At 44.1% G+C, this 27,069-nt stretch overlaps 1 protein-coding gene and 1 long non-coding RNA gene across 3 annotated transcripts in view; one reads left to right on the forward strand and one right to left on the reverse strand.

The window, feature by feature from the left end:
• The window catches only part of VWA3B (von Willebrand factor A domain containing 3B), an 82,933-nt gene extending 66,400 nt beyond the window's left edge, over positions 1–16,533 (reverse strand). For both annotated transcript variants that reach the window (XM_079972431.1, XM_079972430.1), the window contains exon 1: positions 16,413–16,533. The gene's annotated coding sequence lies outside the window, so the exon portion shown is untranslated. The remainder of the gene's footprint in view (positions 1–16,412) is intronic.
• LOC307214326 lies at positions 4–16,602 on the forward strand. The gene is made up of 2 exons (XR_013837916.1): positions 4–111; positions 16,415–16,602. It is a non-coding gene; the product is annotated as an uncharacterized lncRNA (long non-coding RNA).
• The last annotated feature ends 10,467 nt before the right edge of the window (positions 16,603–27,069 follow it).

Below are 27,069 nucleotides of genomic sequence, written 5' to 3' on the forward strand. Positions count from 1 at the left end.
AGAGTCTCCTCATCCCCCCTCCGCGTGAACGTGTGGGCGCGGATCGCGTGCACAGTGCATTTCCGTATCTACACCTGAGAGAAGGACCTGCGTGTAGGATTTTCCAAGCAGGTGGGAGCCCTTCTTTGCGCTCGTGCCTATTTATTTATATGTGCTCTTTACTAAAGTTTGTCATATGCTGCAGCTTCCCAATGAACGAAAATCTCATACCGTCCAACATTTCTCCGATGAAAATAGGTAAAGGTAAAGGTACCCCTGCCCGTACGGGCCAGTCTTGACAGACTCTGGGGTTGTGCGCCCATCTCACTTAAGAGGCCAGGGGCCAGCGCTGTCCGGAGACACTTCCGGGTCACGTGGCCAGCGTGACATCGCTGCTCTGGCCAGAGCCAGAGCCGCACACGGAAACGCCGTTTACCTTCCCGCTGGTAAGCGGTCCCTATTTATCTACTTGCACCCGGAGGTGCTTTCGAACTGCTAGGTTGGCAGGCGCTGGGACCGAGCAGCGGGAGCGCACCCCGCCGCAGGGATTCGAACCGCCGACCTTTCGATCGGCAAGCCCTAGGCGCTGAGGCTTTAACCCACAGCGCCACCTGCGTCCTATGAAAATAGGGCCATCCTATCTAATAGTAGTAGTAGTAGGAGTGCTACCCCGTCCATCTGACTGGGTTGCCCCAGCCACTCTGGGCTGCTTCCAACATAAATAAAAACATAATAAAACATTAAGCATTTTAAAAAACAACAACCATTTCCCCATACAGGGCTGTCTTCAGATGGCTCAGTACTCAGATAACTCCATACCCTCCAACATTTCTCCGATGAAAATAGGGACGTCCTAAGGAAAAGTGGGACATTCTGAGATCAAATCAGAAATTGGGATGGCTTCTGTAAATCCGGGACTGTCCCTGGAAAATAGGGGCACGTGGATGGTCTGATATCTGCATATATTTGTAGATGCTGGAAGGCGCCCAGAGTGGCTGGGGCAACCCAGTCAGATAGGCAGGGTACAAATAATAAAAAGAATTTATTTGTTTGTTTGTTTTATTTATTTTTATTATTATTGCGTGGACAGGCGGAGTTCCCAGATCCCGAGCGGTCCCCCCCGTCATGTGGAATAACGACTTAAGACAACATACTATGGGGTTAAATTGGCCACAACTTTATTAAATTTCAAATGTGGGTAGACCTTGGCTCAGGCATTGGGCGTTCTCCCTCCCCAGTCCCCAGCCGGGGACCGAGGGAGCATCAGGGTTATCCAGTGGGGGGTGGGGGGTGGGCCGGCTCTGGAGAACATATGTTCAAGCAGAGATAGCCGCCCCCGTTATGCCACCGCCGCAGGGGAGAGCAATGACGACCTTTTGGCGTACGGTCAAAACCTCCCTTCAGAAACTCCTTTAACGGGGAACCCTGGTATCACCGCCGCAAAGAGGAAGATGGACTAAAGGATTCCACCCAAGGCCTGATACCGCCAAAGTTGTGACGTTTTGCTACGGGAAAGGCGAAACCTGCCAATGCAGGGAAATTCCTTTCCGGCCCTTTAACAGCGACCTTAACGTAGCAGCGCCCGCATACCTGTGAAGAAAAGTTAACCTGCAAAACCTGTGAAGAAAAGTTAACCTGCAAAATAAGACATTAACTGAGGGTGGGTAGGGTGGGAGAAGCTCTGGAGCCAAGTGAGGATTCCCAGGTAAGATCCCTCTATTGTGTGGGCAGGTAATCCCTCCCCTACCTGGCCTGGTCTCCTTGGCAACGCTTTCCCAGGTGGGATTGGACAACTGACTGAGCTAGGCGGAGACCTCCAGGTATCCCACCTGAGGGAAGGCAAAGCCAAGCCTATGCTGATGGAGCTGCTCCAGATCTAGGGGCTGCGTGCGTCCACGCAAAGGGCGCCCCCCCCCCCCCCCCCCCGTTTTAAGCAGGGAGCGGTCATTATATTAAAATATCTCTACAGGCAAGGCAGATGCTCCACCGCTGAGTTACTGGCCTTCTTAGATACGAATAGGAAATCATAGAATGTATGCTATATATATTTCTTAGAATCACAGGGCCATAAAACCACTAACCACAGAACTGTAAGTGAAATGCAGCGGATCTCATATAGTGTACAGTATATCCAAAGTATCACAAGGTTCCCCAATCTTGAAAAGCACAGAGATGAAGAACACGTGACTGCAAGGATCCGACTGGAAAATTACTCTGCTAGTAATGTACAACTAGATCCTACGCAAAGTTAGGCATGATTAAAAGCCATTAAGTTCAAAAGAAGTGGATGTGCAGAACTCTGCATTGAGCTGCGCAGTTACTGTGTGAGGAACCTTTGGCCTGCCAGATGTTGCTGTACAACTCCCATCTGCCCCAGCAAGCATGGCCTGTGACCAGGGAGGATGGGAGTTGTAGTTCAACAACATGGCGGGAGTGTCAAAGGTTCCCCACTCCTGCTGTATATATAATATGGGGAAGAAACTGAGGCTTAATTCATGTATCTATTGACCTGGGGGGACGTGGGTGGCGCTGTGGGTTAAACCACAGAGCCTAGGACTTGCCTATCAGAAGGTCAGCGGTTTGAATCCCCACGACGGGGTGAGCTCCCGTTGCTCGGTCCCTGCTCCTGCAACCTAGCAGTTCAAAAGCATGTCAAGTGCAAGTAGATAAATAGGTACCACTCTGACGGGAAGGTAAACGGCGTTTCCGTGCGCTGCTCTGGTTCGCCAGAAGCGGCTCAGTCATGCTGGCCACATGACCCGGAAGCTGTACGCCGGCTCCCTCGGCCAATAAAGCGAGATGAGCGCTGCAACCCCAGAGTCGGTCACGACTGGACCTAATGGTCAGGGGTCCCTTTACCTTTACCTTATTGACCCGGGAGCAGTGTTAGAGACTGAGATATGAAAGCTAGGAGCTAAATGGCACCTTAAACCTAGGTTATGGGCACAACAATGGAATGTCTAAGCACACTTTTTAAATAACAAGAATACAAAGCTGAAAATGAATGAACAGCTAAAATCTAATATTCATTTTTCACATAATCTAGTCCTCATCTGAAGACTGCAAAAAAAAACCCCCAAACCAAAGGCATGTTTCCCCTGCCTGCCCCCCTAATATGTTTAAGACAGTCTCTTCTCCAGTCTTCAGAGAGTGACTGGGGGAGGCAGAAAAAGGTCCTCCTTTCCTTCCACTCTGCAGTTTTAATCTGAAATCTTGGGTGCAGTACCTCTGCGGTGGGAAGGTAAACGGCATTTCTGTGCACTCTGGTTTCCGTCACAGTGTTCTGTTGCACCAGAAACGGTTTAGTCATGCTGGCCACATGACCCAGAAAGCTGTCTGTGGACAAACACTGGCTCCCTCGGCCTGAAAGCAAGATGAGCATCGCACCCCATAGTCATCTTTGACTGGACTTAACCGTCCAGTGTTCTTTTACCTTTCCCTTACTGCACCCAGAGCTCAGAAACTGCTCACGCTAATGAAATTCCTAATCACAAAATATGCCTAGAACAATAGGAGTTTCGAACGCTGCCTGGGAGTAAACCAGCATAAACTCAGTGGTACTTATATCTGAGAGGTCATATAAAATATGATGGTAATGATGATGATTTATTAAATTTGTATACTGCCCCATACCTGTAGATCTTAAGGCAGTTCACAACATAAAATGGCAATTTAAACAACACAAAGTACATAATAAGTTAATCCCTTTGTAGCTGTATTTTTGTCTTCCTTGCATTATTGATAAACTCAACACTTCAGGATCGACAAATTTAAAACTGATAAAGGGAGGGGGCAAAGTTGGAAATTAATATACAGCAGTTCAGTGACAAGATGTAGGGGTGGTTGACAATTTGGACTTTGTTGTGTATTGAGTCAAAGGATTTTATATCTGTATTATTATTGTCTGTATTGGCATTAGGGTAAAGTAACTGCCTTTTGGTTCCAGAGGGTACAGCTACTATTGGTTCATTTAAGCTGCTGTATTTGGATCCTCTGTCTTATTGGTTTCCTCCAAAAGGCAGGACTGTGATTGCCTGATATTGTTCCCTCCAAAATGTATCCTTTCTAGCTAGTTCCCTGTCCCTATAAATGTAGCTCTCCCCTCCTCAGGTCTTAGTCTTGTTGCTTTAATAAAGAAGTGTTACTAGAGAACTGTCTCCAGCATATTATGTCAAGAGAGCTGAAACCACAAACCCCCACGCTACAACAGACTTTGACAGTGGTTTTCCAGTAACCGCAGCAATTTTTAAATAGCTGTAAAATAAAATGGCTTCCTACTGACAGTCTAACCTTTTTCTGATTCTTCATGGCATGTGTTAGAGGGCGAAATTGGCTTTTGACAACTTAGGGCCCTGAGCTAAGGCAATGGTGGCAGGCAAGCTTGCAGGGAAAGGGAATAGACCAGTGTTGTAGAAAAAAATTGGGGTTGGCTTTTACAGCCCAACTCCCCACCAAGGAACTCTGTGTCCCCCTACATCCATTATCTGTCAGATAAGAATGGATGGAGGCAAGATCCAGAGAAAGCAAGGCAGATCTTTATTTTTTTTCTGTTGCAACCGAATTTTTACAGTTCAGTAAATACCATCAGCAGTGAAATTACTTGCCCTATCCACACGCTTAATAAATAGCTTGCTAAAATGGCTTTTTTTCTGTAGGAGGCACCTTATATAATCAGCACAGTTTGTTTTAAGTAAGAACCTACTCATAAACAATGTCATTGCTCTGTGCCATAAGAAACAACCCTGGGGACAGAAGAAGACTCTAAATAACTGCTTTTTTATAAAAAAAAATAAATTGCAAATTGCACAGATAGATAGCATCTTGTCAGCCCACCAGTTAATTATGGTACAGTAAAAACAGCAGAGCAAAATATAGCTCTATTCCATTGTAAATGGAATCAGCCAAGTGCAAAAAAACAACACATTTAACTTTCAGGAAACCTGAGATGAATGAGCTTCATCCAGGATCTCAGAATGCAAAAAAGACAGAAAAAGATTTTTAGACATTCTAATTAGGGGAGTTATTTCCCTCTGATTGACTAGGAAGTTTTGCCCCTTCTTGTGTACCATTTGGCTTGCCTTATTTGCATGAAAGACCATTTGCTCAGCCCCAGGCACATCTCACATGAAGACCTTTTTCATTCCTCTTCTGTACAGTCTAGATGATGTAATGCATAGCAGAAAAGTAAAGCTGTGTGGCTGGCGAGTCCTGTTTTAGGACATTACTTATACTGACCTTTCGCTGCACTCCCTTGAGATTTCCACATCATTTCCCTCCTTTAATAAATCAATGCAAGACTAAACTAAGCCCGGAATCCTATGCAGATGTAGTTAGGAGGGTGGCCAATTTAATGCAATATGTGTCTCAGCACATATTCAAAGGCTTGAGCTCCATGCAAACTAAACCGCCCCATGAACAGTTATTCCCAGAAGGGAAGCTTCCACTCCCAGTATCAGTCTTCATGATACACAGTCCTGGTCCTGGTCCACCCCACCACTGGGGGAGTTTTCTTAAAAGCGACTTTAAGAAGCACATTTTGAATCACATCTAATTCGTGGTTAATGACAGGCTTTGGAGAATTGGCTTCCACCCCCCTGGCCGTAAAAGAGCAGATCAAACAAAAGGGAATTATTACCAGTTAGTTTCTTTAATAAACATTAAAAGGTAAAGGTAAAGGGACCCCTGACCATTAGGTCCAGTTGCAGACAACTCTGGGGTTGCGCGCTCATCTCGCCTTATTGGCCGAGGGAGCCGGCATACAGCTTCCGGGTCATGTGGCCAGCATAACTAATCTGCTTCTGGCGAACCAGAGCAGCGGTACCTATTTATCTACTTGCACTTTGACGTGCTTTCGAACTTCTAGGTTGGCAGGAGCAGGGACCAAGCAACAGGAGCTCACCCCATCACGGGGATTCGAACCGCGACCTTCGATCAGCAAGCCCTAGGCTCTGTAGTTTAACCCACAGCATAGTGAAGGACAAAAGAACGCATCTGACAAGAATGGCAGTGCTCCCAATTAAGGTCACACACCCCTCCGTCCCTATTAATCCATGTCACTCCTACGTTTTGTAATCTGAGTTTGTAGTCTCTGTGCTTTCTGTTCTGAGACTTTCTGAGCTCTCTGAGACTTTGGGGAAGGGGGGTGGATACTATCCAGAGACTGTGAATCTGTTAACTCTCTCTCTGCTCTTCTGCTAGCTATTCCCCATCTAGTATTTCCCAGCTTCTGCCTTCTGAACTATGCCCCTCTGCAAACCACTGTTCCAAATCTATACTGTCCTCCTGCTCCTGGGAAGATTCAGGATAAGGAGGAGGGTGTGGCTCCCACCATTCTTCCTCAGTGCAGCCCTCCCCAGCATGGCCCCTGACAGTTAACAAAAATGTAGAATGCTTAATGCAGGGCCAAATAATGGCTTCCAAAACCATGACAAAACTAACTGAATTAATTGAGAATAACAAATCCACAGGGAATAGGACCTTTTTCTGAGAAACAGCCACATGGTTTCTGTTGAAGTGCCAGCTCATCAAATAGCCAAAAGTAAATCTTCTTATATAGTTCAAATATGTTTGCTGTTTTTAGCTGGCAACTATGTTTATCACTCTCTTTCCCCATATATTTTTCAGACTAGTGTGTTTAAAGATTACCCTTTAAAAAGTCTTCCTTGATTACACAAACGTTCCCCAGAGGCGAAGAAAATGCATATAATTCTCAGCCATAACATATTTTCCCATTATATCATTTTTAAAAGCAAGAACTAAATGTTCTGTAGATGTAAAATTAGCTCTGCAGCATAGCCTGTAATAGAAAATGAAATTAGTTTCAGACATTTTTATAGTCTTGAGAGTTAACTACCATAAACTATAAGCAAGTTAAAGTTCTCCGAGAAGATGAATTAAAATACTTTACTAAGTATTTGTCATTTACTGTCAAAAAATTATTTTTTAAATTTGCTGGGAAACCTACAGGTAGACTCTAGGTGTCAGGGATATGATGAAGCACACATCCCCAGCAATGTGTCATTGCTGCCCTTGGCAGAGCTAGTTGTCCCTGCCCTAAGGCAGAGCAGATATTTGACTTCCACAACTACAATTCCTGTCATCCCTGACCATTTGCCATGCTGGCCAGGGCTAGTGTAAGTGGAATCTTGGGGAGAACGGCTGTAGTTCAGCGATAGGTCATCTGCTTTGCATGCAGATGGTCCCAGTTTCAAAACCCGGCATCTATAGTCAGGGCTAGGAAAGACTCCTTATCTATGTTGGTTTTATTTGGTGTAAAGAAAACTAGGTAAATATAAGGAGAATTCCCTGGATGCCCAAGATCCAGGTTTCGGGCAAGTACTCTTTGGTGAGAGAACCCTAGTAGAGATTGAAAATCACAAAATATACAGCAAAGTAAAGTGATAGACTTTTAAAACACCCTTTCTAAGTTGCTTCCAAAGTTCCCCTCTTCCCTTAGCACAGAAAGAGACCACACATTTGGGTAAGTTAAAAATGGTTTACTTACAAACTTTTAAAGGTCAGATTCATGTTCTTTTCCATACATTAGTCAGAATACAAAAGCAGTAAAACTTCCATACATCAGTCAGAATACAAAAGCTCCAAAGTGGTGAACATTCCTAAATTATTTGTATAGAAACACAAACACAGTCAAACCTCAGTTGTCAAACATAATCCGTTCCGGAATACTGTTTGACTTCCGAAACGTTCAACAACCGAGGCGCAGCTTCCGACTGGTTGCAAGAGCTTCTTGCACTCAAGCGGAAGCTGCATCAGACGTCGAAGTTCTGAAAAACATTCGGAAACCGGAACATTTACTTCCGGGTTTTTGGCATTTGGGAGTCGAAACGTTCGAAAATGGAACCATTGGAGAACCGAGGTTTGACTGTGTGGCTTGCTTAAGCCATACAGTCTGAGCTTGCAGCAAGCCAGCTCAGATCTCTTTACTCCTTGGTGCTCACATGGTGGAACAGGAAGTACAAAGTTTGATGACACTTCCTCCCAAGCTGATGGGGGCGTGGCCTAGCTAAACCTGGCAGAACTGCTCACTCTATGGTCTTAACCCCCTCATGCATTAAAATAGAGTTAAGAATGTTGGTTATATGAAGCTGATTTCCCCACAATCTGAAGCCCTGGAGAGCCGCTGCAGTCAGTGTTGACAATACAGAGTTAGATGGACCAATGGTCTGTATTCAGCTGCCAGCACAGCTAGGCCTGTGCAAATTTTTCACCGGGTTTCAAAGATGGGATGCCACAAGAATAGAAAATGCCCTATCTCAAATTATCGCTGCTGTGATACTAGGAGAATGGACCTCTGAGGATGATCTTAATAGCTGGGCAGGTTTGTGCAAGAGCAGATGGCCTTTTAATGACCCAGATTACAAGTCATTTGGAGCTATGAAGGTGACTCTGCTTGGTAATGGGACACCCAAAGCTGTTGCATATTTAGATCCCTTCCCCTCCAACCCAGTCTGTACCAGAGTCTGTCTCTGTGTAATATATAACAGAGTCATCTTAGCACAGCTTAGCAAATCAGCCTCCGTTCAAGCCCAAACAAATAGAATCTAACTTCGTTATTAGTTGCAGTTCCATCTTTTTCATGCTGAGGACTTAGCTACGCTAATGTGATTGTTTTGTTACCAGTTACTGTAAGCGTGAATGGTTATTGGGTTCCTTTTGCATGCATTTTAAGCTGTAACTGAATTATCAAGCAGTGCTGGAAAGGGAGATATGAAAGCTAGGAGCTAAGTAGCACCGTAAACCTAGATATGGGTGCAACAATTGAATGTCTAGGCGCGCTTTTTTGTATCAAGAATACAAAGCTGAAAATGAATGAACTGCATCTAAAATATTTTGTTCATTTTTCACATGGTCAAGTCCTTCCCCTTCCCATACCCCTAATATTCTTAAAGGGGTCTCTTCTCCAGTCTTCAGGGAGTAGCTGGAAGTGGGGAGGCAGAAAAAGGTCTTCCTTTCCTTCCACTCTGCAGTTTTAATCTGAAATCTTAGGCGTAGTCCTGCACCCCGAGCTCAGAAACTGCTCACGCTAATGAAATTAATTCCCTGTCGCGAAATGCGCCTAGAACAATAGGAGTTTCGAATGCTGTTATCAAGACAGTACCTGGCTTCAGTATCTGGGCTTTGTTGCTATTGGACCCAATCAGAAGCTGGGAATGGCTTTATTTTATTATTATTTATTAGTTTTATATACCATCCTTCATCACAAGATCTGAGGACAATTCACAGAGTAAAATACAGGATAAAAACGTGAAAAGAAGTAAAACAGCAAAACAATAACCCCCTCCCTATAGACACATGTAGAATATTAATCAACCCAAGGCCTGGTTGAAAAGGAACATTTTAGCCTGGCACCTGAAAATATATAATGAAGGCACCAAGCGAACCTCCCTGCGGTGAGCATTCTGTAAATCCAGAATGTCTCAGTCAAAACGGGGCAGTTGTGGGGTATGGTGTGGTGCAGGCATCCCCAAACTCGGCTCTCCAGATCTTTTTGGTACTACATCTCCCATCATCCCTAGCTAACAGGACCAGTGGTCAGGGATGATGGGAGTTGTAGTCCCAAAACATCTGGAGGACCGAGTTTGGGGATGCCTGGTGTGGTGTCATGATCAAGGGAAATACAATTCTCTGATTCTATGAGCAGAGGTGAGGAGAGAAAGTGATGATGAAGTAATCAGAACAGGAACCATAGGGAACTGTGTTATATTGAGTCAGTCTCTTGGTCCATCTAACTTTTAAAGTGGTATACAATTGCTGTAAATGTATGGTGTGGATGTGGTGTTAATGTGACAAAAAAGACAAGCCTATTTAATGTTAGCTAGCACTGCAGCCTCATTGTGAGCAAACATTGACCTCTGTTCCAGTCCTGAAATGCCTTGGGCTGGGGAGAGATTTGACCGCACTGACCGATTCCATTGACTGTAGCAGGAATGTTCACCGTTCACTGTAATTTACCAAGGGCTCACTGCAAAATTGTCCTCCCACAGTTTAGCCCTTAGATATCAACAGAAAGCCATGATCAACAGCAGCAGGTATACCATTTTAGCATATTACACTGGCTGCAATACTTGGACCCAACTTTAACAGCTAATTGAAGATTGCAGAACTCACACTATCTGTGAAAGCTAAGCAAATAAAAAAGACAGCAACATTAGTTTTTATCCATCAATTTTATTTATTTTTAGATTTTTTTAGACTGGTACTGAAAGTTTTCAATATATTTCTAAAACAGGGTCAATTCAGCTCTGAACTGCTTGAGACAGAATAAATATGGATGTCTACAATGTTCTTCCAAAGTAGAACTGCATTTTAATGCAGTAATAATTCATGCCAAGTGTTCCAGGCCTCAAGCCAAGAAAAGTGCCATTAAAACAAACAAACACTTAAGATTTTATATCTAGCACATTCCTATTGGGGTTCTTTCACTGCACGTACTCACTTGTACATAACATATGTTATATGTTACAGTTGTAATAATTCCATACAATTACTGAGAAATCTACTTTTAGAGCATTCACAGATACAAATATTTTGTAGCATTTCCCACCCTGCGGCATGACGATTCCTGTGTAGGCAGTTTTGCTGACATAGTCTTGCTGCTGTTAAGTTGTCAGATCATGACTGTTTTAGCATCAGTCCTTAGAAAGACGTGTCCTAATCAATGCGCTGTAGAACAAGATTTTTATAATAGTATAGTTCAAGATATTAATACTTGCATAGCTTTTTCTCTGCAATTCACATGCATTTGTAGTGATTCCTTATATATAGTGTAGCACCTCATTGACAAGGTTATGTACACAGCTCTGGTTCACACGCCACATTAAACCATAGCTAAAATAGACTATAGGGATGCAGGTGGCGCTGTGGGTTAAACCACAGAGCCTAGGACTTGCCGATCAGAAGGTCGGCGGTTCAAATCCCCGTGACGGGGTGAGCTCCCGTTGCTCAGTCCCTGCTCCTGCCAACCTAGCAGTTCGAAAGCACGTCAGAGTGCAAGTACCGGTAGATAAATAGGTACCGCTCTCGCGGGAAGGTAAACAGCGTTTCCGTGTGCTGCTCTGGTTCTCCAGAAGCAGCTTAGTCATGCTGGCCACATGACCCAGAAGCTGTACGCCGGCTCCCTCGGCCAATAAAGTGAGATGAGCGCCGTCACCCCAGAGTCAGTTACGACTGGACCTAATGGTCAGGGGTCCCTTTACCTTAAAATAGACTATGGTCTAGTGTGAATAAGCAGTATGCTGGTACACACTGGTCAAAAGTTTTTAATGTACTCATCTCCCACTCCTGCTGCACCAGAAATGAAACAAGCCATCCAAACTCAACCACATTTGAATTGAAGCTCATAGTTTGTTTTTCTCCAAAAAAACAACAACAACGCACAAGCACAAACTAAAGTTTGTTTGGGGGAAATAAACTCTGAGTCCAGGTTCAGATAACACAAGAAACTAGAATAATGACCTGTTTTCTGATGAGGTGGCAGCAAGTGGAGTGAGGATTAAATTGAAAAGATTGAAGCAGTATGTATGAGCACGTCACACAGTCACATTAAGCCATAAATTACATTAACTATAGTAACTTTAATATGCCATGCCAGCTGAGCCACTATCCATTATAATTGATACTTGAACATAAATACTGAACTGCATATATGAATACCTCATAAACCAAATATATGTTTTAATATTCCTATGCAATACATTTCAATACAATTTCCAAAAGAAAGAAAGAAAAATAATTGCTCCTGTCTTCTATAGTCCTTTCTCCAACATGATTAAAGATCATCAGTGTTACTAATCAGGCATTGATAAATATTACAAGATAGCTACTTCCTCCATGTCATGTCCAGTGGCTTGTATTTTTACTTCTTGGGACCTTTATTCAACACAAGAGCAAACAGGTCCTCCTCTTTTTCACTTTGATGATTTATTATATTCTCACTTAAAGCTGAAAGATGAGGTTGTTAACTGATTCCTCCTCTTTTCTGCAGACATTCTGATTCTCCTTGTCCTTCACATCCATTCAGCCCGTGTGAGTTCTCTGGTGTGTTAGGGGCATGTCAAGTGCAGGCCAATTCATTGCCTACTCATTCCCTAGATTTCCCCCTATGCTTTTGATTTCATTTTCACAGCCATCAGGGTCAAAACCTTGTAGCTTTTAAATTTCAAAGCTGGGGTATCAAGGGGTTTCGTGTCTAATTCTGAGTTCTGCGTGTGTATAGTACAATTTCAGAAGCATGGAGTACCTTCAGCTATGCTCTATGATACGCCCCTGAAAGCGTATCCTGAGCAATGTTGATAATGGAGGTCCCCGGAACAAAAAGGGGGGGAAACTGTAAACAGAGCCCATGCTGTGTGTGTTCCAACTTTGTATGATTTCCCACAGTTACTCTTTCACTGCAAGTCTTTGGTTTTATTTAAAGCCTGAGAGCACGTCCTGATCACACATTGCAGTCCTCAAATGCCATACCTTGGGAACAAAAGGGACCTGTATAATTATCATTCTATTAAATATGCCCAATTATCTTAGCAATGACTCCTATTCTTTCCAACCTTCGCAACTCATTCATCACAACCTGCTGTGGATGTTTTTATAATAATTAAGCTTCTATAATGATGGGAAATTATATCATGTTGCAGTCAACGGTTCATGCATTAGGGCCGTGCATTCGTTCATGTTAAATGAGCTGCAGAATAATTACTATGCCAAGGTATCGTTGTATGGTACCGTCTGTAACTCCAGTCATTTGTCATCATAAGTGTGGCCCTGCAACAAATTATTGCAGCGTAGGGTGCTTCTCCGGTTCAGGTTTCCTGCCACGCCATCTATTCCCCTCTCCCTCTTGTTTTTCATTCCTCACTCCAACTCTCAACAGTCAGTCAGTATCCCATGGGCTTTGAACAATCTCAGTCTTCATTTATATATCTATCTATCAATCAATCAATGAGTTTATTGTTCTAGCCAAAAGCCATGACATTCATAATAATAATAATAAAATAATACAGAACATACACCCGTAATATGATCCTACACCCAAGTTGTAAGAGATAGAAGATACCAGAGAAACCAACAAGCTTAAACCTAGCTTGATTTCAAAATAAACCTCAGAATCTCCAAAACAGCTTATATAGCAATGTTATCAAACTCAGTTTTCCTTATTTATTTTTTGCAACCGGTGCATAAAGGGCCACTTTGTGTTATGAAAGGGCCACTTTGTGTTATGAAGCTATTATTATCATACAAAATAAACTGAATAAATAAATAAACTGAATAAATAAAACTTCTGCTGGAATGTACCTGCTTTCTTGTGTGAACAATGGTTTCAGAAACAGATCTTTTGGGTCTCCCTATTCGAAAGCACATCAAAGTGCAAGTAGATAAATAGGTACTGCTCCGGCGGGAAGGTAAACGGCGTTTCCGTGTGCTGCTCTGGTTCGCCAGAAGCAGCTTAGTCATGCTGGCCACATGACCCAGAAGCTGTATGCCAGCTCCCTCGGCCAATAAAGCGACATGAGTGCCGCAACCCCGGAGTCGGTCACGACTGGACCTAATGGTCAGGGGTCCCTTTACATTTACCTATAAGGGGCAAGCTAACAGGTAATGAGTGATGTCTTCCACCTGAGGTTGACCACAAATACAAAGTACAGGACCTTGTTGTAGCAGTCAACCAAAACAGCAGAGGGCATCACTTGGAGATGCAGCTCAGTAATGGCATTTTCTTTCGGAAACTGGCAAGAGTTTGGTCAAATAACCAGCTCTAAAATGCACTGTTTTCAGGAGTGGGTACTAAGGGGGAAATGTGGTGTTCCTAATTAATTGCAGATCCCTTCTGGATTTTATTCAGATGGTAAGTAGGTAGATACAGTGGTGCCCCGCAAGACGAACGCCTCGCAAGACGGAAAACCCGCTAGACGAAAGGGTTTTCCGTTTTGGAGGCGCTTCGCAAAACGAATTTCCCTATGGGCTTGCTTCGCAAGACGAAAATGTCTTGCGAGTTCCTGCGGGTTTCCCCCCCCCCTTTTTCTAAGCCGCTAAGCTGCTTATCAGCTGATCCGCTGATAAGCCGCTCAACAGCTGATCGCTAAAAGCCGCTAAACCGCTAAGAGCGCTAATCCGCTAAGCTGTCAATGGGCTTGCTTCGCAAGACAAAAAAACCGCTATACGAAGAACCTCACGGAACGGATTAATTTCGTCTTGCAAGGCACCACTGTAGATGATAGATAGATAGATAGATAGATAGATAGATAGATAGTAAGTAAGTAAGTATTTGGGGTTAAGCACCTAAAGACTCAGGAGATCAGTATTAGTATACAGTATGTTTCCAGCATATCACTGTTGCATCATTTGTAAACACAATGTGACTTCATGCTGGTCACCTCATGTATAACCCTGGGTTACATCATTCCTTCTAAAGCAAACTGGAGAGGCTCTTGCCAAAACACGTGCTCTAGCGAATTCCTTAGAGTTGAATGTTGAAACTCCAATTGTGTAGCACCTTCCTCTGTGAGTAGTCAACTCCAAGGCACTGTTTGCTCAATGAATCACCCCTCAGCAGAATTTGTGGCATTTTAAACCTCCCACAGAGCTTGCAGGCAAGGACGGGGACATTTTCCAATGGAAACTCAAGGCATTTCATAGATTTACAGGAAATGCTGGTGGAGATAAAGTGGCGGGGGGGTAGCAAACTGAAGATTAATCTACAGTGGTACTACTGGTTGCGAACGGGATCCGTTCCGGAGGCCCATTCACAACATGAAAAGCGCAACCGGCAGTGGTGCGTCTGCGCACGCACGCATTGCGATTCACCGCTTCTGCGCGTGTGCCAAAAAGATAATAGAGACAAGGCCTGTCTGATATGCAGTGGGAGGGAGCCACTGCACTCAAGGGCCAGAATCGTATAGAATGGACCTCCTGTTAAGATAGTATCTGCAGGAAGCCTTCTGCAAATTGCTGTTATCAGCTGGGTATATAATGTACTTTAAATGCAAAGTGTCTCCCACATAGTTATACCCCGCAACATTTCTAATATGGACGTTGTGTCAGTCATCAGGAAAACGGATCGCCCGCCCCCCCCCCCAGCCAGCTGCCAGGGATAGAAAGACAGGAAAACCTCTAACCAAAGTATTTTATTCAATATTCACAGAAAGAGACTTAGAAAGGTAGCCTCTTGGAACAATGGTGTTGCTTCGAGTAATCTCCCCCCTCCCTTCCCTTCTCAGTCACCAACAGCAGCACCAACCTTACGGCGGCTGCTTAAGGCCATTTGCCTCTTAGCTCTTTGCTCTCCTACTTTCACTGCTTGCCGGGTTCTGGGAGAAGGAGGGTCTTGAATGTTTTCTGGTGATAACGTGCCAGCCAGCTGCTCCAGCTCTGCTTTTCCCCGCTTCTCCCATTATTTCTCAGCTTTGCCCCTCTTCTGTCTCTGAGCCATGACCTCTCCCCCTCCCCACTCCTACCTTTGTCTGCTGGTCTCCTCTGCATCAGGAGGTGCTGCACCACTCGGCACGGCCTAGGGGTGTTCCAGGCTGCGTGGCATCAGGAGATGCCCCTGAACACCCCCCAGTGCAGCTGCCTCCTCAAGTGATAAATGACTGAAATAACGGTACAGTTGTCAGAATTCCAAGGAACAATAGCAAGAAATTTGGTCTCACAGGCCTCAGCCTTCTTCTGAGCAGTAATGCTTATGTATAATGAACATTATACAGTGATAATATCTCTGGTGACTGTAACCAAATTTTCTCAACGGCAACGTGTGTCTCGGAGCATGCCGAAATGTGGATGGCTGTCAAGTGAGTCACTGATTGATTCTACTCAGGCAATTCTGGCATTCAGCCTTAAAGCAGATTAGTTCACAAGCTCCCCGGTATAAGAGCAGGCAAGCAAATAATCACCTCTTGTTAAAATCATAAAATTTACACTTTAGGTCAACTTCTCACAAATTCTCACTACTTTCTTTCTTGATTGATTGACTTGATGGATAAAATGTATATCCCACTTCCTAGCCAAGAAAGACCTCACCACTCTCAGGGTGCTACATGGTATATGTAGGGGAATGTGAGTCAAGGTACATATTCTTAAATAAATAAGTGAACATTATGCAGGTGCCTATTTTTCTGCATATACAGTATGTATACATGGCAAAACCGTATAATCTTCACTTGTTATTATGTACTCATGTATATTTTTTTCCTTTTTAAACCTGCATAGAAGGAAGCAAAAAGAGTGAAACTTACAAGTTCTTCCTACAACTGTATGTGCCTTTGCACATCTGTACAGAAATGACATTGCATGTTTCATTCTATCACTGATGGTAGCAGAGTGTATTTTGGAAGTATCAGTGGAAAAGGAGCTTCCAGGCATCATGCATTTTAATGAATTTCCCGTCCTTGCAATTCCTGGGGATTGTTCTGTCTTCACACAGGGCCATGGAAGTTTGTCTACATCGGCTCCTGCTCTGATGCAACAGGGACAAGAAGGATGTGCATCAAGACACGAGCCCAAACCTTTGTTAGGCAAGAATGATGCTCACACTATTACCAAGAGCTCACACCACTTCTCCAGCCATGCAAACTGTCATCAAGCAATTATAGCAGGGGTTACTCTGGTTTGCACCGATTCGGATGGTCCGCCCCAGCCACTTAATGGATCCAAATGGTTTCCAGAGAGTGGTAGGGGATGCTTTATCCCATGTTGATGGCCTTTCAGCTGATTCCCTGGTGGCCCGCTGGAATGTGGAGTTAACCAGGGCTATTGACTGTTTGGCTCCGAAGCGCCCTCTCCGATTGCATGGAGCCCAGACAGCCCCGTTGTTTTCCATGGATCTGAGGGCAATGGAACAATCATTGAGACTAGAGTGCCGGTGGCGGATCACCCATTCTGAAGCTCACCGGACACAGGTTAGAGCTCATTGTCGAGCCTACCAAGTGGCGGTAGCGACGGCGAAGAAGACTTTCTTCACCGCCTCTATTGCATCTGCAGAAAATAGCAGCAGGAGACTTTTTCAGGTGGTCCGCAATTTAGCGGAACCACCTGCTACATCGGGGCCCAGTATGGGCCACATGATCTCCTGCAATGATTTTGCAAAGTTTTTTGCAAATAAAGTCGCTCAGATTCGGGAAGAGGTAGACGCCACCATGGGAGCAGGGCCGGGGCGGGAGAGTGCTAGAGTCCTGTCTAGTCAAATTGTGTGGGATGAATTCCAATCTGTTACCTCCGAGGATGTGGACAGGCTGCTTGGACGAGTGAAACCAACCACCTGTCTCCTTGATCCTTGCCCATCCTGGCTTATAAAAGCTAGCCGGGAAGGGCTGGGCGATGGGCTTTGTGGGGTGGTGAATGCTTCCCTCCATGAGGGAGCCTTCCCAGACCCGCTGAAAGAGGCGGTTATTAAACCGCTTCTTAAAAAACCATCTTTAGATGCGGCCACGATGGCCAACTATCGCCCAGTCTCAAATCTTCCATTCTTGGGCAAGGTGATTGAGCGGGTGGTTGCTGAACAACTCCAGGCACGCCTGGAAGAAGCGGACCATTTGGATCCCTTCCAGTCGGGATTCAGGCCTCATCATGGGACTGAAACTGCCTTGGTCGCACTGGTTGATGATCTCCGGCGGGCTAGGGACAAAGGTGAGAGCTGTTTCCTAGTTTTGCTGGATCTCTCAGCGGCGTTTGATACCATCGACCATAGCATCCTTCTGGACCATCTTGAGGGGCTGGGAGCTGGGGGCACTGTCATACAGTGGTTCCGCTCCTTCCTCCTGGGCCGTGTTCAGAAAGTGGTGGTGGGGGATGAGTGTTCAGAAACCTGGGCTCTCACTTGTGGGGTGCCTCAGGGTTCTGTCCTCTCCCCCATGCTTTTCAACATCTACATGCAGCCACTGGGAGAGATCATCAGGGGGTTTGGTGCTCATCAGTATGCGGATGATACCCAGCTCTACCTCTCTTTCAAATCAGAACCAGTGAAGGTGGTGACAGTCCTGTGTAAGTGTCTGGAGGCGGTTGGAGGATGGATGGCGGCTAACAGATTTAGATTGAATCCTGACAAGACAGAAGTAATGTTTCTGGGAGATAAATTGAAATTGCAGAGGTTTGAGAAATTAAAAAACAAAGTACGAGACTGGCTTCATTATTATCAGATAATGGAGGCTTATAAATTGGACAAGAAAATAGGATTCCAGGTGGAAAAATCGAAATTAGAAACAGAATTGTTAGAACCGAAAACTAAGGTTTTGTCAAAGATGTATAACTTGCTGCTGAAATGGAACACTCAGGATGAAACGGTGAAGTCTGCTATGATTAAATGGGCACAGGATGTTGGACATAATATTATGTTTGCTGACTGGGAACAGTTATGGACCACCGGTATGAAATTTACGGCATGTAATGCCTTAAGAGAGAATATTATGAAAATGATTTACAGGTGGTACATGACACCAGTCAAGCTTGCAAAAATTTATCACTTGCCCGATAATAAATGTTGGAAGTGTAAAGAGACTGAAGGTACATTCTTTCACCTTTGGTGGACGTGCCCAAGGATTAAGGCTTTCTGGGAAATGATTTATAATGAAATGAAAAAGGTATTTAAATATACCTTCTTGAAGAAACCAGAGGCCTTTCTCCTGGGCATGGTTGGCCAGTTGGTGCCAAAGAAGGATAGAACTTTTTTTATGTATGCGACAACAGCAGCAAGATTACTCATCGCAAAATATTGGAAGACACAAGATCTACCCACTCTGGAAGAATGGCAGATGAAGATGATGGACTATATGGGATTGGCAGAAATCACTGGCAGAATCCGAGACCAGGGAAAAGAGTCGGCGGAAGAAGATTGGAAGAAGTTCAAAGACTATTTGCAGAAATATTGTAAAATTAATGAATGTTAGAATGATGTTGGACAGAAATTAAGTGGTTTCCAGCAGTAATGTTTTAAGAGATATGGAAAATAAGGTTTTGAATTAAGTAAAAACTAATGGTGAGGATTTGCTGAATTTATAATTTGAATTGGAATATAACAAAGGGAGGTATGAGGAGGTCCGGAAAATAAGTTAAAAGAAAATAGGTAAAGGGAAATGTTATGTGTTTTTTAGTTGTTTTTATATATCTTTTTTGTGTGTGTGTGTATTTTTGTATTTTTGTTGTTTCTTTTCTGTTGTTTTATAATGTACTATTCTGGAAAATTTCAATAAATATCTTATATATATAAAAAAAGACAGAAGTACTGTTTCTGGGGGACAGGAGGCAGGCAGGTGTGGAGGATTCCCTGCTCCTGAATGGGGTAACTGTGCCCCTGAAGGACCAGGTGCGCAGCCTGGGAGTCATTTTGGACTCACAGCTGTCCATGGAGGCACAGGTTAAATCCGTGTCCAGGGCAGCTGTGTACCAGCTCCATCTGGTACGCAGGCTGAGACCCTATCTGCCTGCGGACTGCCTCACCAGAGTGGTGCATGCTCTGGTTATCTCCCACTTGGACTACTGCAATGCGCTCTATCTGGGGCTACCTTTGAAGGTGACCCGGAAACTACAACTAATCCAGAACGCAGCAGCCAGACTGGTAACTGGGAGCGGCCGCCGAGACCATATAACACCGGTCTTGAAAGACCTACATTGGCTCCCAGTACGTTTCCGAGCACAATTCAAAGTGTTGGTGCTGACCTTTAAAGCCCTAAATGGCCTCGGTCTAGTATATCTTAAGGAGCGTCTCCACCCCCATCATTCTACCCGGACACTGAGGTCCAGCATCGAGGGCCTTCTGGTGGTTCCCTCACTGCGAGAAGCCAAGTTAAAGGGAACCAGGCAGAGGGCCTTCTCGGTAGTGGCGCCCGCCCTGTGGAACGCCCTCCCACCAGATGTCAAAGAGAAGAACAACTACCAGACTTTTAGAAGACATCTGAAGGCAGCCCTGTTTAGGGAAGCTTTTAATGTTTGATGTAACACAGTATTTTAATATTCTTTTAGAAGCCGCCCAGAATGTCTGGGGAAGCCCAGCCAGATGGGCAGGGTATAAATAACAAATTATTATTATTATTATTATTATTATTATTATTATACCTAGCAGTTGGCTAGATTGGCCCCTGCTAAGGGCGCAGGCCCAGGGGGGCATGAAAATCACACCTCACCACTCTGGGAGTGGCTAGGAACATGCCTGCCCATCCATGTTCTCCCTGGGGCACTCCTCCGCTGCTCTGGGCAGCCATGTGAGGTGCACAGGCTTCTCTGGGTGCCTCCGTGGAGGAATTCAGTTGCTGGCCTGGGCTTTCACAGCAGCCCTGGGGGGCGGCTTCCCAATTGTCTGGCTGTGCTATGAGCAGAGTGCCCAGCAGGGCTCTGAGAAAAGAAAGAGGGAGAGCGTGGGTGAGAATTGCAGCAGGAACGAAAAGGAAGGGAGGAAGGAGGCAGAAGGGAAAGCAAGTGGAGGGAGGAAGAAAGGCAGGCAGACAGACTGACAGAGGAGGAGGGACACCATAGTGTGTGGCAGCAGCTGCTGCTGCACGTGTGCTTTCAATGGGCTCATATTTAAAAATAGCATAGTTCTACATGGAAAGGTAAGTTGGATGCCGTCCTGGGTAAAGGCAATGCCTAGCGAGCCTCCACAGTATTTTTGTTACCACAGCAACTTCAGTGCTATGGCTACCACCTACAGCACATGCAGATCAGGCAATGGCTTCTTGTTTCAGTCACTGTCTATAACTGCAAAAAAATAATCGCCGTGCTCCACTTACAGCCTAAGGGATCACGCTCTTGCGCTTCTTTTTTTGGCCATTGTATACATGCTGATTTAGATGTGGTTTCTCCAGACTTGGAATCTGGCCTCTGGTCTGTCACTTCCTGGTCCACAGTACGATTGGCAGCGTTATTGAATTGCTTCTCTCCCAGGCAGAGGGTGTGTCTTGGATTACTCAGCAATATCTGTGTGAGTGCTGTTTCATTATGAATAAGTCTTAGTTGGCTGAATACTCTTGGTCAGCATTATGAAGCCAACAAAATGGTGGAACTAATGGGAAGGGTTAGAAACCAAAGAGTACAAGAAGCCTTATAGGAAGATGAAGTCCTGGCCTCTTGGATTAGACTGCCTCAAAGACTGAGATGAATTATATCAGGAGCTCAACTGCCAGCCCTTACAGCCATAGTCCCCAAGGGAAACTCACATCCCTGCCAGCTCTTGTTGATCCAACCCAAGGAGCACCCAATTTATTAGGCTCAGCTGACGGTCATAGACTAGGGCTGGATCTAGACACATCAAAAATGTGTTTCAGGAAAACGCTTTGTAAACCTCAAAGTGGGAAATGATGTTGGCGAAAGACAGAACTCCACAGCTCCATCTGATGTCACAGTGTTATAATGCTTATAAAACACTTTCTTTACTAATGTAGCTGAGTCCCTAGGAAGCTGGCAAAGAGCGGTGAATACTTGAACTTTGGCTAGGAAGACCTGGGTTCACATACCTGCTCAATCATCAGGTTCACTGTATGCCCTTGAGACAGTTACTGACTAAGCCCAGCCTACCTAAGGAGCAATGTGTCAGGCCAGACCTGCTTTACAACTCCCCAGGGTTAAAATACTTGCAAATACTGCTCTGCCAGATGATGTCATCACCAATACTGCGGGGGGGGGGGGAGTTCTGTAGCTGCACTCCCCCACATTGCTGCTCTGCTGCACCACTGGTGGTGCTTAGCCTTTGTTGGATAATGCATGCCTTTCCCAAAGCCATTCACTACTCTGGGTAATGTTTCATATCTGCAGTCAAGAAAGACAGTCCTCCCAAGTTTAGAAATGGAAGCTTGCAAAAGCAAGTGTTAATTAAACAAAGTCACCTTGGAGGTAAGAAAAAACTGAATGGAGTGGAATCTCTATGATGGAGCTGTGTGTGTGTAGCACCATTATATTGCTATTCCACGGACCAATGACTAAAAAGATGGTAGAGAAAACAGGAGAAGTAGGAAAACGTATGTATGACAGACAGGTGGTGGTCATTTAAAAAATAATAATCTTGTGCTGTCTGAGGCATAAAGGTTTGTTTGCAGTGAATCACATCTCCTACACAAGCATGAGCAGAACAAATGAATGAATTGACTGGTGCCACATCAGCATTCTGAACAAGAGATTGCACCCGCCCTGCATTCTTCTTCCATTAAATCGTTTTTGCCCACAGCTACATGGGTTCAGCCCTACATAGGACTTGTTCCTACTAAGAGATTTACATCTGGTTTACAGGCCCACTTTTCACATACTTTATACAGCAGAGCTGTTGGCAGCTGCAATGATAATTTGGTTGTAATTGCAAGCAATAGGATTTCTCATCTCAGCCTTCTTCAAATGTAGTGTCCTGATTTCCCTTGCACAGAGGCAGTGAATTCCACTGCATGTGAAGACAGGCTTATTTTTAGAATAGGGACAATTCTGGTTTATTTGGTTTTGAAATTGAAGGGAGGCTGATCACCCCCAAAGGTGTCAGTACTCCAAATTTCCATCTACCTGACCCCCCAGCTCTAGAGCAACCCTAGTTCAGGATGAATTTTTCAAAACCAGGATTGCCCTTAAAATGCTTTAAGTGATCAGCAACTAAAACTGTGAGCACGATAAGGAAGGAATAAGGGTTAACAAACCTATTTTACCGGGGGGGGGGGGGTGTCTGCTGAATTTCATGGGAGTTGCTTCTGAGTAGATATGTACAGCATTGCATGGTTGAGAGATTGTTTTTTGTTCAACACCACTTCACTATAAATTACCCCTAATCCACTTTAAGCACCCTGTCAGTTTTGCAGGGAGTGAGTGAGTGGCTAACAGGTGAGGATTTCTCAAGTTCACTCAGGGGTGACCTAAGGATCCTCCATCGCTATCACTTTTTTCATGTTTAAGTGACCTTAAATAAAAAACAACAACCTCCTCATGAAACCACCATGAAGGCAGGTAGGGGAGGCAATTTAAATGTGAGGAATTGGTAAATGTGGCAGACTGCTAGTTTAAGTGCCACACCATTCATGCAATCTGGGAGATAATTTTCAGGGAATTTTAGACAGGCATACCATACGGAAATGTGGATGTAACCCCAAAGGCATATCCATAAAAACATGTCACGGCCTCCTCCCTCCAAACAAGAATACATATGCGTAGCTGGTGAGGGGAATAGGACCTTTTGCAGCTTTAACTCTTGCACCTTCAACAGTTGTATAAAAGAGTGGATTTCAGCAAGGTTAAGTTGTCCTACAAAGCCCACCTGCTGAGATTTCTTCTTTGACACAACTGTCTAAGGTACAGAAACACTCTCCTCTTTCGCATCAGGCCACCTTAGTTTCTAGGCATGACAATCATTTACTGTATGTGCAGAGCAACCCTACGCATGCTTACTCAGAAGTAATGATCACTGTGGTCAGAGGGCTCCCTTCCAAGTGTCTGTAAATAAATGTTTCCAGAAGGCATTGTGTCCTAAACAACAATTTTTCTTATTTTTATCTGTAAGATGCCTTGAGTGCCTTGTCAGGGAAAAACCTTTAGTCACTTGAAAAGGCATGTTTTAGAAAGTACCGCAATATAACTCAGGACACCGTTTTTTAATACTATCACTGGGCTTTGAGCTGCTTTCTACCAGTCTTTCCAAATATTGTTATAGCTCAGCAGCAGAACATGTGTTTTGCATGCAGAAGGTTAACCCCTGACATCTGCATCTAGGGCTGGGAGTGTCTCCTGTCTGAAACCCTGAAGAGTCAGTTAGATGGCATTGAGTCAGACAGACAAATGGAGTGACACTGATTATGGCACCTTTCTAACTTCTTAATGCTCTGATCCGCCAACGCTGGTACCACCGCATTCCTGATCTTTGCCTTTCCCCAACATAACTGTTTGGGTTGGATTTATTTTTTAAACATTGCTAGAAGCTAACTAATGCTGCTGAGCTGGTCTTGGTTACAGACAGCTGATCCTATATATCTGATGTAGACTTGTATAATTGCAAAGCAATACAATACTTTTCTGGTTGGAAAATAGTACAGATCATCCACTACCAGGCCCAGTCATGCAAAAGTTTAAACACAGGACATAAGTTCAAAGATAGCTTTTCCCTCACCCCACTCACTATTGGAGATCAAAGAATTCAATAGGCCCCTATGCTATGTGAGAATTAAACCCCTGAAAGTAACAGTTCTGAAAGTGACAAGAGACTGTCGATTAAAAAATAATATTGTGGTTTGCCAATATTTAAAAAATTCCATTTCTACATTTATTGCTGCTCTTTGCCAAAGGGGATCTGTATTTTGCTTCAGGTGGGAGACGGTTCTAGATTTTATGTTTTGAAAAATGGGGAATCAGCCATTATGTTTCTTCATCCCTATATCACAATGTACAGGAAACCAGTATAGCGCCTACGAGAGCCCAATGTATTCAACCTACTATGTTTTCACACATTCCATTGTAAGATCAAGACCAATGCAAACTTTATGGCTTTAATATCAATCCAGGTTACACACATACACATGCATAAATTGCTTAGCATCCAGTTACAAACCGGAACTCAAAAACTTGTTCACTGTTTGGTGACATCCGGCTTGGTAACATTAATTCTAAAAAAGGTATTGCTATCCTATGGATTGGTTTCTTACTCATGAGCCAACATAGCTACCTTTCTTCTTTGTAAACAAAGATATTAGTGTGATGAAGCCTCAGGTGACAGCAATTGGTTTGTGGTGATGTGGTATCAAAGAATGCCCATTAATGCTCTAACAGATCAAGGAGGGAAGAGAATGTTCACATCAGTTTTCTTGGAAATAAATAAAATATCAGGTTGGCTTATATGTAAATATCCTAAAGACAGGGAGTGCTGTGTGACTAATAGAGAGACTGAAATGATGTGTGAAAGGTTGAAGGAGTCCAGAGCTACTGAAGGAAGGGGTAAGAGTAGACAACAGATTCTGAGCACAAATTGTATAGACTCCATAGGGTCCTCTGCCTTTATTTGAAACCGCCTAGGAGACTATTCAACTGTTTGTTTCGTCTTTTTAAAAGTTACATCCTTTAGGTTAGGGTGATCAGGCTTGTTGATTTACCTTGTTTTATAGTAGAATTTCAGGATCTAAGAGCATAGGAATATAGGAAACTGCTTTACACTAAGTCAAACTATTGGCTGAGCTAGCTCAGTACTGTCCACATAGCTCTCTGTGGTTATAATTTGGGGACATTCCCAGTGCTACTTAGAATTGCCCAGAACAGAACCTGGGTTTTCTGCATGCAAAGCAGATGCTCTACTACTGAGCTACAGCCCTCCTACTAACCAGACTCAAATGATACAGTTGAGACTTAAAGAACAGAACTCCCCACACATCTGGAGCCTAGGAAATCATTTTCAGTACCCAGAACAGCACCCAGTATAGTGACCAGAACTGGTTTGCCCCAAAAATCTAATCCTGATTAGCTTTTTCCATTTGAGCAGCTTATTTAAGTGAGAAAAGTCACGTTGGTGAGGCTGTTAAATAATTGGGAGATGGATATATTTTGTGATCTATTGACAGTCACCCAGAGATCTATCAAAATATAGCATCTACCTTCTGCACATCTGTGTTTTTTTTAAGATCAGCCTGTGCTGATTGAGTTAGCTGCTGTAGAAAAATGTGAGAAAGTTTTGAATCTCAAAGAAGTAGGTGGCCTTAGAAAGATGCTTACTAGGCGTACTTGGGAAAGCTTTGATGGTTTCCTTCAGACAGGACATGCTCAGGGCAAAGAATGCGTATGAGCAATAAGGCCAACTGAGGATGATGAGTTACAGCATCAACTTGTGGGAGCCAGCTAATTATGCAATCCAATGTGGAGTAGTTTGGAGTTCAAAGGCGAACCTAAGAGACTTGTGCCAATGTGCTTAATAACAAATCCCAAATAACAGAAAGCGCAAGAATGAAAATGAAAGATGAGAGGAAGCTTAAAAAGCAGGAGTGTGCATTCAAATCAATGCTAGACAACAAATGAAAACTAAAACATGTGCTATATACCCGATAGGGTCATAATGTCTCAATTTGTACCCCAAGGTGAAATATGATAGTCTCACTGCAACAATCCAATATGAACGAATGGTTTGTTTTAATTTGGTTAGTGATGGGAGTGCAACAATTCAATAGGATTTACTTCTTTTTAAAAAAACATGAATAAGGTTGCACTTTTGGTGTTTAATAGGCACTATTGGTGTTTAATATGCAGGAATTTTGTTTTTTTGTGCTGGCAATAGCAGACTGATTCTACACATAGGAATTAAGTGTGCACATAGGTACAAGGCTACCCTTGCACATATTCTATGGAATTTTACAGGCAATTAGTCTCTTATCTCATTTAAGGAGATAGTCTGTTTGCGCAATGTTGGAGATGGGCAGTAGGAGATATTGCGTGTCCAGAGACCTGAAAGCACCATTGAGAATCATAGGATCCTAGAGTTGGGGGGACTCCAAGGACCATCTAGTCCAACCCCATACAATGCAGGAATCTCAGTTGAAGCATCCATGACAGATGACAACCCGACCTCTGCTTAAAAACCTCCGAGGAAGTAGAATCCGCCTCCTTTCGAGGGAGTCCGTAAAATTACTCACGACCTAGACAGTCACCGCCTGTGTGTGTAAGAGAGAGAGCAATCTGTGTCAACAGCGCTCCTCTAATCTAGCCGTGATTCAGACTCGTAAATCTTCTGCAAATGGTGAGATTTCCACCGAGCACTGCTTCAGCCAATCTCAAAGGGGCTCCCCGTATTAAAATGGAACTGCCTATGCCCTTACCAAAGATGGCGGGGGGAGGTTTCAGCTCTGTCAGCCTAGCTCGGAGAGGCGTAAAGCGGGGCCTTCCGCCACGCCGCTCACGCTCTCCCTGTTGCTCACCGTACTGTGAACTCCGTGCCCTGATCAAAAATGGCGGCTCCTAACCTAGCTTGTAAAAAACAACCACATAGCGGAAGGACCCTGCCCTTATTAAAGATGGCCGAAGCTCAGTATTTTATTATTATTATTTTTATTATTGGTTGCCTATAGGAGGTGTGTGAGCGTAGCGGAGCGACGCCCCTTCACGCGCGAGGCGGAGTGGGGGGGGGAGGAGCGAAAAGAGAGCGGAGAGAGAGGA

This window comes from Podarcis cretensis (genome assembly GCF_951804945.1).
Source record: "Podarcis cretensis genome assembly, chromosome: 4".
Classification (NCBI taxonomy): domain Eukaryota; kingdom Metazoa; phylum Chordata; class Lepidosauria; order Squamata; family Lacertidae; genus Podarcis; species Podarcis cretensis.